Consider the following 15,000-nt stretch of genomic DNA (forward strand, 5'->3'; position numbering starts at 1 on the left):
ATGGTCTGTATATTTACTAGATCAACTTAGGCTCTTTCATTCAGGTCACTTGCAGATAGAGGTTTGATAAAAACTCCTGTTGCAGTTTCCTTTCTGAAATAATTTTCAACAATGCGTTCACATTAGTGGATATATTGTGAAACAATTGATTTTGGAATGGTGCCATATAGTTCACAAATATTTTTGTAAGTCTTCTTCTCACCACCATAGCCAGTTCTAAAATAGTCTTCTTGCATAATTTCTGTGACTGATACTTTGGTTTAAGTATATTTACCATTAGGCTTTTTAAACCTATTCTTTTTCATTAAGAGAGACAACCTGAAAAGCTTTCAAAATTTGGTAATCTTATAAGCGTTTGTTCAATCTTCCCTCTCTTCAAAATTGTAATTACCATCTGCTCATATTCAGCAGACCACAAAGTAGCACAACTCTGTATATATTCATCCATGGCTAATGCTTGAGTGGGTAGTAAGAAAGGTTTGAAAATCTCCTAATCTAGTAGGTTGGCCATGGCACCGGCCACCCATAAGATCCTACCACTAGAGAGATATGGGGTCTTTTGATTGGCCAAACAGTAATGAATTGGGTCCTTCTCTCTGGTTACGGTTAATTTTCCCTTTGCCTACATATGCACCGAATAGTCGCCAAAGTGTTACTGTATTTTGATTGTTCAGTGGCCACTTTCTTATTGCTAAGGGTAGAAGAGTATATATATATATATATATATATATATATTGCACCGAATAGTCGCCAAAGTGTTACTGTATTTTGATTGTTCAGTGGCCACTTTCTTATTGCTAAGGGTAGAAGAGTATATATATATATATATATATATATATATATATATATATATATATATATATATATATATATATATATATATATATATATATATATATATATATATATATATATATATATATATATATATATATATATATATAACGGATTTTGAGCGAAGCGAAAAATCTATTTTTGGGTGAGATGGCCATGTCGTCCTGATGGAAGTTCCTATAGGGTAGCTTCCTAGGGTATATTACAACTACGGCGATATTCCCAGAGAATTTACCTTAAGGTACCAGAATTCTAACTCCTAGAGCGAGTATCCCTCGTGAAAGGGATATCGCGACATATCAGAGGACGTATTCTAGACACGTCACATGGCAATCTACGACCTGAACAGAGATTTCGTCTCGTAGGAGGTGATTGACGAGATACGAATTCGGGAAAGAAAAAGGGGAGCCGCTCCCAAGGCTTCCCTATCCCCCGATTCGTATGCGTGCCTGGCGCCAATCCTGGCGCCATCTGTATTCCTTGTAGCATACACGAGGTGCTACAGATACTGTATGTAGGGAGGGGTCCTACAGCCCTTTCTTAGAAAGGCAAGGGCGGGTCCATCAGGACGACATGGCCATCTCACCCAAAAATAGATTTTTTGCTTCACTCAAAATCCGTTTTTTGGGCTCAAGCCATGTCGTCCTGATGGAAGTGTACCAGAGCATTACTGTATCTGTGGATTCTCAGAACGTGCCGTACTCCCCGGAGGTAATTTTTTCCCGGTCGACTAGACCTAGAGACCTAAGATGTTACCGTTATACATCTTTTCAACTAACTATAAACTATGTTAGAGCTTCCTGCCCCCTACAGGGAAGAGTCCTACTAGACTCTGGAAAAGTCTCGAAGAGTACATATATCTATGTATGAATACCATGCAAGCTAATATAGTGGTCTCGCCCTATATTAAGTAAAGCATAGTTTGTAAAGGACCACTGCGTCAATATGAAATATCGACCAGTTTTCCGCACAATACTTGTATTGGACAAAGGTTTTATATCCGCATAGGAGGAAAACCAATGCAACATAGCTTGCATAAGGAACAATTCTATTAGAATTATCCCAGATAAGGTACATAGAATGAATGCTCAATTATACCAATAAATTGACACAGGTGAAGGAGACGCAAGGTTCTCAAGAACCAGATTATTGACTGGCAATAAATAGACAGGTTAACCACAATTATATATATATATATATATATATATATATATATATATATATATATATATATATATATATATATATATATATATATATATATATATATATATATATATATATAAGAAGAGGATAACCCAAAACTTTAAGCATAAGTATGATAGTAAACAGAGCTTGTTTGTCTGAAAGAAAAAACATTAGATGCCACTTTTAAGATACCGAGGTATCAAAGTCATAAAAGCCTGTATTACAAATCAATGACATTAGCGTTAGAAACGCTCGGCACACATGTCTGCACTTATGCTAGGTTCACCTTCGGAAATGGAACAGTCTGGATGGGCAACACAGTGCCCTCACTTAGTTTGTAGTACAGTATGTAACTACACACTCACCCTGGAATTAATCGTCCCAATTAAGACCACTGTTCCTCGCAGAGTTAAACAGTAGGGTTAACACCGCGACCCACTGCTACCACAGATCTCTTTTAGTTCCTCTACTTGCTTCGCATAGTGGCGAAAGAACACTCTGGAAGACTTCCAGCCAGTGTATGAACGGAGATGTTCAAAATCCATACAATTAAAGAAATTTAAGAATGAGGCAACTTTCCTCGGATCGTGACCTGCGGGTGTATTGTCAGGATCCGCTCTGCGAATAAAATATGTGATTTTCGCTCTGAATTGATTCAGAGATAAATTTGAGCCTGATGTTTCTCCCCTGAATAGTTGACCACCCTTGAAGTCTGAAGTTCTATGAAGATAGACCTTTAGGCATTCTACTAGACATAGAGATGCATCTTCTTTCAGAGGGCAGATTCTCCAGGGACCCCACCTGTTGGTGGATAACTCCTTCTTGGCGAGAAACGTAGGATCCGGAAACAGGTTCAGTTCTTCCCCATCCAGGAACTGAACACGACCTGCCTCTCTCGAGAGGCTACAATCTCACTAACCCTGGCCCCGGACGCGAGTGCAAAATAGGAAAATAACTTTTTGTGTCAAATCCTTTAACGCACACTCTTCATTGCTTAACAGAGAAGCGAAATGAAGAACTTGTCTAAAGACCATGAAATGGGCTTTGGAGGTGCTGAAGGTCTGAGCCTAGCACAGGCTTTCGGGACTTTATTAAAGATCTCGTTACCTAGGTCGACCTGGAAGGCATATAGAATGGGTCTTGTCAAAGCAGACTTACACGCTGAAATCGTGTTCGCTGCCAACCCTTGACCATGGAGGTGGGGAAAAAAGATAAGCAGAAGTCTGTCAAGATCTCCTGCGGAATCTTCGCCTTGACAAAAGGCCACCCATTTTCTCCAAGATGACTCATATTGCCTTCTAGTAGATTTGCATTTATATTCCTCAAGGAAGTCTATCCTGGCTTTCGAAATCCCGAAACGCTTTCTCACCGCTAAGGAGAGAAAATCATGAGCTGCAGGGTCCGGGTTTTCTGTAATGAAGCGCAGACAGTTGACTTCTGGACTCGCTGGGTCAGAACTGGATCTGGTAGTGGTACAAACTTCAGCTACAGTTCCAATGCCAGGAGGAACCACACGCTGTTCGGCCACTTGTGGGCCACTATTGCCGCTACCCTTTGAAGGATCTCAGTTTGTTGAGGACCCTCAACAGAAGGTTGTGAGGAGGGAACAGATAAATCTTGGACCATCTGTTCCAGTCGAGGGACATCGCGTCCACTGCTTCCGCTAAGGGGTCCTCGTACGGGGCACGTACAGGGGCAACTTCTTGTTGTCTTTCGTCGCAAAGAGGTCTATCTGCAGTTCTGGGACTGATTCAGAATGAAGGAGAATGATCCTGCGTCTAAGGACCATTCCGACTCTATCGGTGTGAACCTGGATAGAGCGTCCACTGTCACATTGCGGACTCCTTGAAGGTGAACTGCCGACAGGTACCACTTCTTCTTTTCCGCCAATCGGAAGACGGCCAACATCACCTGGTTGAGAGGTGGTGACCTCGATCCTTGTCGATTCAAGTATCTTACAACTACCTCGCTGTCTATTACCACTTTATGTGGAACGAATGACGCGGGGAGACTTTCTTTAAGGTAAGGAGCACTGCCCTAGCTTCTAGAAAGTTTTATGAGAAAGGTCTTGAATAGCCTGGACCAAGTCCCCTGGACTTTTTTCCGATGAGAGTGACCTCCCCATCCCTCCTTTGAGGCGTCTGAGTGAATCGTCACCGACGGGGGAGGTGGCTGAAGAAGAACCTGACTTCTTTAGATGTCTGGCTTGGGACCAAGGCCTGAGAAGAGTACTTAGCCGAAGCGGCTGGTCTTCTCAGATCTCTTCACGCGTTTGATGCATAACTTCTCCAAACTCCGATTGCATCCTTTAGCTGTGCTCTTAGCACTGGGTCTGTCACCGAAGCAAACTGGAGAGAGCGCAGTACTCTCTCCTGCTCGTGTCTTGATATCCTTTCGGAATCTTGAAGTCTCTTGACAGAACCCGCTATCTCCTTCCTTTTCTTCGCCGGGGTGGAGAAACGGTTTGACAAAAGGTCCCAGTGGATCTTAGCCACTGGAACTTTTGAGATGGAGAAAGTCGAGACTTTTTCTGTTGATCTTGAAGCCTAGGTACTCTAGGAACTGGATCACTTGACTGGAAGCTTGCAAGCATTCTGTCTCGGATGCTGCCCACACCAACCAGTCGTCCAAGTAGGCTACTACCTGAATTCCCTTTAGGCGAAATTGTTTGAGAGCTACGCTTGCAAGCTTCGTAAAAATCCTTGGGGCTATGTTTAGCCCGAATGGCATGGCTCCGAAGGCGTATAGTCTTCGTTGTAGCCTGAACCCTAGGTAGGGGGAGAGTCGATGGCTAATTGGAATGTGCCAGTAGGCATCTGACAAGTCTATAGAGACGGAATATGCCCTCTTGGGCAGTAAGGTCCTTATGTGTTGCAGTGTTAGCATTTTGAATTTGCAATTCACTAAGAACTTGTTAAGTGGCGACAAGTCCAGAATGACTCTGAGCTTTTCCGAGTCTTTCTGGAACACAAAACAGCCTCCCTTAGAAATTGATGGGCTTCACCCTTTTTCTCCAACCGTTCTTGAACGTACTCCTCCATAACGGGGGTGGAGTGTTGGAAAAACCGAAGGTACGGGGGTGGAGTGCTGTACCAGCTCCCACCCAGTCCATTCTTGAGTAGGCTGTGGGCCCAGGGATCGAAGGTCCACCGATCCCGAAATTTCAGAAGTCTCCCTCCTACTGGTATCACCTCACTTGGACTGCCGTCCTGAGGTCTTGCCTTCCTGACCACGACCACCCCTGAATCCCCTTCCCCTTGAGGGGCGTCTAGACGAGCCTCTGGCTGCTCCTCTAGGCTTTGCTCGAAAGGAAGTAGACTGCCCTTCGAACGCTGGGGTGAATGCCGTGGACTGTGTCGACACGGCCTGGGGTACCCACTGAAAGGTGGTTGGGGATTGAGCCACGATCTGGGGCACTGGGGGCAATGGCAATTGCAGTTGCTGTTGCTGTCTAAGAGGCTTGGCTGGCCGAGACGGTAGCCTAGTCATCATAGTCTTCCTCTTTGGTTGAGGACCCTCATCCGGGGAAGACTTTCTTTTGATAGCCAGGCCCCACTTCTGGAAAAGGTTTCTATTCTCCAAGGCGGCTTTATCAAAAACTTCTTTGACCAAGTCGGTAGGGAAAAAGGTCTTTTCCCCAAATGTTGGAAGAGATTAGTTTCTTTAGCTCGTGCCTCACCGTAGCCGAGGTAAACACGAACTCCCTACAAGCTCTCCTTGCCTTGACGAAGCCATAAAGGTCCTTCGTCACTGTGGCCAGATGAGGCTTGGCCACTACCATGAACATTTCATGGACCTTGGGGTCACTTGCCATCGTCTCGAGAGTAGTCTGAAGAGACATTGAGGCAGTCAGTCTTTCTTTTGTATCGAACTCACTTCGCAAAAGAAAGTCAGACAGCTTAGGGAGGTCCTTGCCGAACTGACGTCCGGCAATATCAGCCTCCAACTTTCCCACTGAGAACGTAAGATGGACGTCCTTCCAGTCTTTGTGGTCCATAGGCAGGGCCAGCGACAAGGGTTTACACTCCTCTAGGGAGGGGCAAGACTTGCCGGCCTCGAAATGCTTTTAGTACAGCCAGAAACCCTTTCTGTAAAAGGGGGAAGGCTCTAGTAGGCGAGGACACAAAGGAAGGGAGCTTCCTATTCAATGCAGCTACCTTTGAGTTAGAGAAGCCCCTCTCTTTCATCGAGGATGAAAGTAGAGCTTGAGCCTTAGCATGGTCCATCACTATGACCTCCTTCGGCTCTGTCTCCTCCTTTGAAGCTGGTTCCTTCCTCAGTCGGACATAACAGTCCGGATATGATGCCTTGCTGGGCCAGAATTCCACCCTCCAGGGGAACTGAGCCCAGCTTATCCGAGATGACGAACTTTCCAGTCGTCATCGGCATGTGCTCAGCATACCTCCATGGATTAGCATCTGAGCACAAGGGAAGGTCTTTCACATTGAACTTTTTCTGGGGCCCATGTGATTCTGCAAGGCACTGCATTCGCAGTTCCATTGCAGCCGCCTTCTCCTGATTCTCCTTCTGCATTTGTTGGATCATTCCAACAATAGAAGAGAGGGCCTGTCCCAGCTCTACTGGGAGACCGGCCGATGTAGAGGGGCTTGAACTTCATCCTGGGCTTCTGCCAGGAGGTCTTCCTCCTGACACCCGTCCACATCAGATATCCTGTCATTTAGCTGGATGTCTTGCATCGCGACCGCGACTTCAGCATCCACCTGGATCTGAACTTAGGGGATCTCCTCTTGAGGCTGGGGAATCACTGCATCAGCTGATGCCTTAGGGAAAAGATACGCCCTCATCTTCTCACTTGGAAGATAAGGGCCAGAAGTGTTCTTTTGGAAGCCCCTTACCCAGGTACGAAGCTTCTTCCTAGCTATTTAAATGTCTCATTAATCAGGTTAGTGCACACAGTACATACCTGAGGGTCCCAATACCGGAGATCATCCTTGGAGACAGCGTATGCTGCGTGTCTCCTACAAAACTCATGTCCGCAGAGGTTCTTGCTGCTGACATTGCAGAAAGCACTTCCCCACTTTGGAGTGTCCTTCTGTAAAGAGAAGAAATTTCCATGAGTATCAAGTGAACTATGTATCACTGGATATGCATAGTATAGCATAACAATTCAGAAAGGAAAGACACATACTTGTGTTTCCCTCACAACCCATTGCTGCAGCCTTCCAGATAATAAAATCAAAATGGTTTATCTCTTCTAGAGTAACCAATGCAAGGTTTCCAGAGGAAACAGGTGGAGCTCACACCTAGGCAATGATTTTAAAACCCTGGATAATAGACAGGGAAGAACTCTGCTTCCTATCTGAGGGCAACAGCAAAGGGCTGTGCAAGAAGACACAATAGTGTTAGAAGATACAGTGCTGTAACTAAACCTTTACTATAGTTTTCTTCTTACTGTATATGCTATACAGAAGAATACTAGTACAGTATAGGAGGATGTGTGCCGGCCTGCCTTTGCCGGCCGGCACACACCACAACTAGCTTTAAAGTATACTACTTAACAGCTATAGGGCGGCAGCACTCTAGTTCAAATGCCTGTGCCGGTCGGCAGCAACTGCCGGCCGGCAACAGCCAGTGTTGGCCGGCAACTACACAAGGTAGTACCCAGCTGCCGGCCACACTCTTGTTGACCGGCAGACAAGGACTGACATAAGCCGGCCGGCAAAGGTACAAGACCGATGCCAGCCGGCAGCAAAAGAACCAGAAGACTACACCTGCCCGGCTGCCGGCCTCATAGGCCGGCAGCCGGGACAGGTACAGCACTAGAAGAAAATAGAATGGATGCCGGGATAAGAGTGTACACAACCCCCCAAGCCCGGCAACCGAAAGAGTGCATATAAGGAAGGGGAGAAACATAATTCAGGCTTCCTTGACCAATGCCGTCCGGCTCTGCCGGCAGGCATGGATGAGGGACCAAGAGAGGTCCGGGCAGCACTCGAAAACATAAGACCCTTGCCGGCCAGCATCTCTGCCGGCCGGCAATGGGCTTAGTCAATTCCACATCCCAACCTATACTAGGTCCAGAAGTAGAACGACGTACAGTACAGTAATACCCCTGCCGGCCAGCTCTGCCGGCCGGCAAGGTACAGTACAGTAATGGCTAGGCCATTACAGAGATAGAGGGGGAAGGGACAAGAGGGTCCTGCCAACCTTGCTTTAGTGACAGATCACCCGCAGCCAAGAACTTTGTCTTAGCCTAAGGGAGATCTAAGTGAAAGGGCCAGCAATACTTGCCAGCTTCCAGAGCACCAAAGCAAGGAAGGCGTTGCTACTCCCAAGGGAAGAACTTATCCTCCCCCGAGAACAGCAACAGGACTTAGTCTGGTCGATCACAAAAGAAGGAATCATAACTTACAGAAACCTTCGGTAGTGACCTAAGGGAGCTAAGCTCCCTTTGTAAATGTTAGGTCAGCGAGGGAGACTCTGCCCTAAGCCAGACAACACGGACTCAGACTAAAAACTCTGTTGTTCTATCCCTCTTTGAACCAGACTTATTGGAACAGGAAGGTACAGTAACACCATAGTATAGTTTTATCGAAAATAAATTCGGAAAAAACCACTTAGGGATAAGCCCAAGGCTTAAACAGAGGAAAAGGGATTGTATACCTTCTCCGAAGAAAAGAAAGCAACCGGGGAGTATGATAAAGTATACTAAGGCTCCATAAGCAATTAGCCTAGGCACCAAGAGAATCGATTACCTAATTCACCGAAACTCACACGTATACAATCTTGGAAATATTCCACACAGTCTTAAATGTATAAAATATAGCCTAAAGCTTCAATAAAATTTTAATTACACTCGGAAAAACCAAAATCATGCATGAAGTACTAGGACCAAACGACTAGGCTACATGGCCTAGCGTAGGCCAGAATGGCGAATACTTCGCCAAATAATACTAAGCACGAAAGGAAATCCTATGTAAAGCTAAATAACTAAAATTTATTAAAGCAAAACAACCAGGAATGTCACTCTGACTAACTAATTTATACCTAGCGAGTGACAGTGTCCAGGACACCTCTGGTAGGCTACGGCTCTTGTATCAAAGATTAATCCTATTAATCACTCAAAATTTTACCAAGAGCCTACATTTATACATAACAGACACTATACTCAACTTATCCGAGGCCAACGAAGACGGAGAAGCCATGAAAAGCTGAATAAATCCAAGATTTGCGAGAAAAACAGAAAAAAACACCGAGTTGTTAAGCTACGCAAAAAGGAATACAGATGGCGCCAGGATTGGCGCCAGGCACGCATACGAATCGGGGGATAGGGAAGCCTTGGGAGCGGCTCCCCTTTTTCTTTCCCGAATTCGTATCTCGTCAATCACCTCCTACGAGACGAAATCTCTGTTCAGGTCGTAGATTGCCATGTGACGTGTCTAGAATACGTCCTCTGATATGTCGCAATATCCCTTTCACGAGGGATACTCGCTCTAGGAGTTAGAATTCTGGTACCTTAAGGTAAATTCTCTGGGAATATCGCCGTAGTTGTAATATACCCTAGGAAGCTACCCTATATGAACTTCCATCAGGACGACATGGCTTGAGCCCAAATATATATATATATATATATATATATATATATATATATATATATATATATATATATATATATATATATATATATATATATATATATATATATATATATATATATATATATATATATATATATATATATACAATGAACCTATCAGGCGACCAATGGAAAGCTGACACAGTGGACAATACTCTTCTCAACCCTAACATTAAGAAGATAATCCACGGAGACCGACCACCAGATATGCATCAGAGGTCAAGACTTCCTCCGAGCGGCTCAACAATAAGAAGACGCACCTGGATGTAATTAAATTTGGCTAATCCTTCCAGCAATTATAACAACTATAGAACAATTGAACACACCCTTTTGCTTTCATATATAAACCGTCACTCTCCACTGTATTCCTCATTTTTATTTACATCCTGAAGAGGGGCGATGATTATTGACCGAAATATAGTGTGATTTATTTATATTTCCTGTGTTTCTTTTATGGGCCTTTTTGAAAAAAAAACATGTTTAACTGTTCGATTATAGTTATAAGTAAGACATATATATATATATATATATATATATATATATATATATATATATATATATATATATATATATATATATATATATATATATATATATATATATATATATATATATATATATATTACTTGTATCCAGTATTTCATGTTATTTGTATATGCCCAAGAATCATACAAAACCGCTAACTACTTTGTAAGCTTGTGTTGGATTTTTATTTCTTTTGGGTGAAGATCCCATGTTCCAAAGATGTTCAGTGACCACCTAAAACCAATATTATAAATATATATGGCTGTTTTCATTCCGAGTTGGAATCATTAATATTAATTGTTATCAATGGGGTTATTATGATGATCATCATCATCACTTCATAAATGTTAATAAGCAAACCTCGTCAAGCCATACATTAAGATCACCCAATTGCCACCTCTACTCCATCATATTTAACGCGCCCCCCCCCCCCCCCCCCCCCGATTATATCCTTCTACCCCCATCCCAACATGTTCGAGGTTTTAATGTTTCACTGTTATGAAGTACATATGCAAAAGATTGATTGAACAGATATCGAGAGTAATAATTTTTTGAAGAGTTTACCTGGTGAACACCTGTAAGGTGTTGGACATCAGGTCTTGAAACGACGAATAAATTCGTAATAATACGAAGAGTCAATGCTAAGGAAATATTTCCTTTTGCCTTTGGGAGGGTGAAGCCAGCTAGACTCGGACCTCTTAGCATGGGGTAATCCTCACTAGGAATGGGGGTTGGCTTGGAAGTGAGAGACTTGCCCAGCTATCTTGATTGATTTATTGATTGATTAAGAGTTTTGGGTCATCCTGACATCTAAGGTTATTGACACCGAATCAGATAATTAGAATAAACAATGTGTTAATAGTATAATCTTTTATACCCTACCTACTACATACCACCTCACTATAATAATGCACTAATGAACACTTTCATTGCATGTCATTTCCGATATTTTATTTTCACCAATCACTTCTGAAACAATATAAGTTATTTAAACTGATAATGCATTTTAAATCTCCAACCTTAAAATAATATAATTGATATAGCAAATAATAACATTTTCTCTAAGAGGGCCGGAGCCAAGTAGCTCGTGACAAAAGCTGGCCCCAACCCCACCGAGCTACGTGGCTCATGATTAAAGTCAAAGAAAACACTTAAATCTACAATTAAACCTTTAAACCTTTTTATTAATGATTGGTGACCCAATAGGTTCTATTTGAAACTATATATCATTAGCACCTACATATAATACGTACAGTGTGTATGTACAGAATGTGTGTGAGTGTGTGTGGAGAGAGAGAGAGAGAGAGAGAGAGAGAGAGAGAGAGAGAGAGAGAGAGAGAGAGAGAGAGAGAGAGAGAGAGCGCTTGTTATACGCGTCACACGGAGATCCATTGTCCGAATGCCTACTCGGCTCTCGCCAACTTATGCTTGAAAGCCAAGAGTATGCTCAATAATTAATCATACTTGGCAAAGCAGTGTAGTGTCATAAATTAGCAGACTGTGTCAAAGAAGCTGTGCCAAAATGTCACATTGATCCCGTTGTTTGTAAAGAAGATATTTGCGAAAAACAGTATAACACGGGTTCTGATATGCATAGTACATTTCTGTAAACCCTGAAAGTAAAGAACACCCAGCGGTAGACACTCAAATGCACCGAGCAATATGTACAGCAAAGAAAGCAAATCTTGGTTTTCAATGACAAGCAACTCTAAAATTATCAAGAAGCACCAGATCACTGCGAGCAGTTGGTGATAGAGACAATATGTCAATGCCTGTTTCTTAATTTGACCATGGTAAAGAAGATCTTTCAAACTTAGTATGCATTCTATTGGTGGTTGAAGACAATGGATATGTGATTGGGACAAAAAAGAGGAGTTATGAAATGAAAACTTGCAAGAAACCAGTTTTAATTTCTTCATTACAAAGGATTTGGGGCAGAAAATACCCCACCAGAACTACTAAGCATTCGCAAACTAGTTCGAGCAGGGTGTTTGTGGTGGACAGGGCTACCAAAGATATCAATGAAGAAGCAACTGCTTATCTAAAAGGTATTTTTGTTTAAAAGCGGGCCTAGGGTGCACCAGTGCTTGCAACAGCCACAGATGCTCTGATAATCTTAATCAACGGTTTTTGGTAATTTTGTATTTGTATAGTCATTTTTAATTAAGAAGGAAGAATTTCCTTTTTTTCTGTATTTTTTTCTGATAAAGAAAAATTATAAAAAAAATATTAATTCCCTGTTTTTTTTTCCCTCTAAGTCTTTTGTTGTATTTATATCTGAATGGAATATAATTTTTCGTTTTTTATGGCTGCTCAATTCATGTATTGAGCAAAATATTATTTGTACATTTCATGAAATGGACTGGTCATTTGCCCATTTCATGAAGGGGTCAAATGGTTTTCTCATTTCATGAATTGGGTAGTTTCACAAACGGGGTGTAATATATATTTATATATATATATATATATATATATATATATATATATATATATATATATATATATATATATATATACATATATATATATATATATATATATATATATATATATATATATATATATATATATATATATATGTATATATATATATATATATATATATATATAATTATGTATATATATATATATATATATATATATATATATATATATATATATATATATATATATATATATATATATATATGTGTGTGTGTGTGTGTGTGTGTGTATAATTCCAAATTGGTTCTTATATCTTGGTTAACGAGTTATGCAATGTTTTACCTTTGGTTCCGAATTGGTTCATACCTTTGGATTAAGTACTGCATATATGGATTGTGTTACCGTTGTTTCCGAATTGGTTCATATCCCTTGGTTAACTAGATATGCAATGTGATAGCTTTGTTAAAGTATTGGTTCATATCTCTTGGTTAACTAGATATGCAATGTGATAGCTTTGTTAAAGTATTGGTTCATATCTCTTGGTTAACTAGGTATGCAATGTATTATTTTTGATTAAAATTTGGTTAATATACCTGGGTTTACTAAATATGCAATATGTTACCTTTGTTTCCGAATTGGTTCATATCCCTTAGTTAACTAGATATGCAATGTATTACCTTTGTTTCCGAATTTGTTCATAACTCTTTGTTAACTAGATTTGCGATTTGTTATCTTTGTTTCAGAATTGATTCATATGTCTTGGTTAACTAGATATGCAATATGTTACCTTTGTTTCCGAATTGGTTCATATGTCTTAGTTAACTATACATGCAATGTGTTACCTCTGTTTCCGAATTGGTTCATATCTCTTGGTTAACTAGATATGCAATGTGTTACCGTTGTTTCCTAATTGTTTAATATATCTGGTATAACTATATATGCAATGTGTTACCTTTGTTTCCGAATTTGTTCATATGTCTTGGCTATACATGCAATGTGTTACCCTTGTTTATGAATTGGTTCATATCCCTTGGTTAACTATACATGAAATGTGTTACCTTTATTTATGAATTAGTTCATATCCCTTGGTTAACTATACATGCAATGTGTTACCTTTGGTTATTAATTGGTTCATATCCCTAGGTTAACTAGATATGCATTGTGTTACCGTTGTTTCCGAATTGGTTCGTATCCCTCGGTTAACTATACATGCAATGTGTTACCTTTGTTTATGAATTGGTTCATATTCCTTGGGTAACTATACATGCAATTTGATACCTTTGTCAAAGAATTGGTTCATATCTCTTGGTTACATAGATATTCAATTTATTACCTTTGTTTCCGAATTGGTTAATATACCTGGGTTAACTATATATGCAATGTGTAACTTTGTTTCCAAATTGGTTCATATCTCTTGGTTGACTATACATGCAATGTGTTACCTTTGTTTCCGAATTGGTTCATATCCCTTGGTCAACTAGATATGCAATGTGCTACCTTTGTTTCCGAATTGGTTCATATACCTTGGTTAACTAGATTTGCAATGTCCTACCTTTGTTTCTGAATTAGTTCATATTTCTTGGTTAACCAGATATGCAATGTGTTATCTTTGTTTCCGAATTGGTTCATAACGCTTTGCTAACTAGATTTGCAATTTGTTATCTATGTTTCCGAATTGGTTCATATTTCTTGGTTAATTAGATATACAATGTGTTACCTATATTTCTGAATTAGTTCATACCTCTTTATTAACTAGATAAGCAAAGCGTTACCTTTTTCTCTACTTGGTCTATATCTCTTGGATAAGCAGATTTATTTGAAATATGTTACCTTTGTTTCTGAATTGGTTCATATCTCTTGGTTAACTAGATTTATTTGAAATATGTTACCTTTGTTTCTGAATTGGTTCATATCTCTTGGTTAACTAGATTTATTTGAAATATGTTACCTTTGTTTCTGAATTGGTTCATATCTCTTGGTTAACTAGATATGCAAAGTGTCACCCTTGTTTACGAATTGGTTCATACCTCTTGGTTAACTAAATATGCAATGTGTTACCTTTGTTTCCGAATTTGTTCATATCTCTTGGTTAACTATATATGCAATGTGTTACCTTTGTTTCCGAATTTGTTCATATCTCTTGGTTAACTAGATATGCAAATTGTTACCTTTGTTTCCGAATTGGTTCACATTCCTTGGTTAACTAGATATGCAATGTGTTACCTTTGTTTCCGAATTGGTTCATAACTCTTTGTTAAAAAGATTTGCAATTTGTTATCTTTGTTTCCGAATTAGTACATATCTCTTGGTTACCTAGATAAGCAAAGCGTTACCTTTTTCTCTAATTGGTCTATATCTCTTGGATAACTAGATATGCAATTTATTACCTTTGTTTCCAAATTGGTTCATATATATATATATATATATATATA

Source organism: Palaemon carinicauda, chromosome 29, assembly GCF_036898095.1.
Source record: "Palaemon carinicauda isolate YSFRI2023 chromosome 29, ASM3689809v2, whole genome shotgun sequence".
Taxonomy (NCBI): Eukaryota; Metazoa; Arthropoda; class Malacostraca; order Decapoda; family Palaemonidae; genus Palaemon; species Palaemon carinicauda.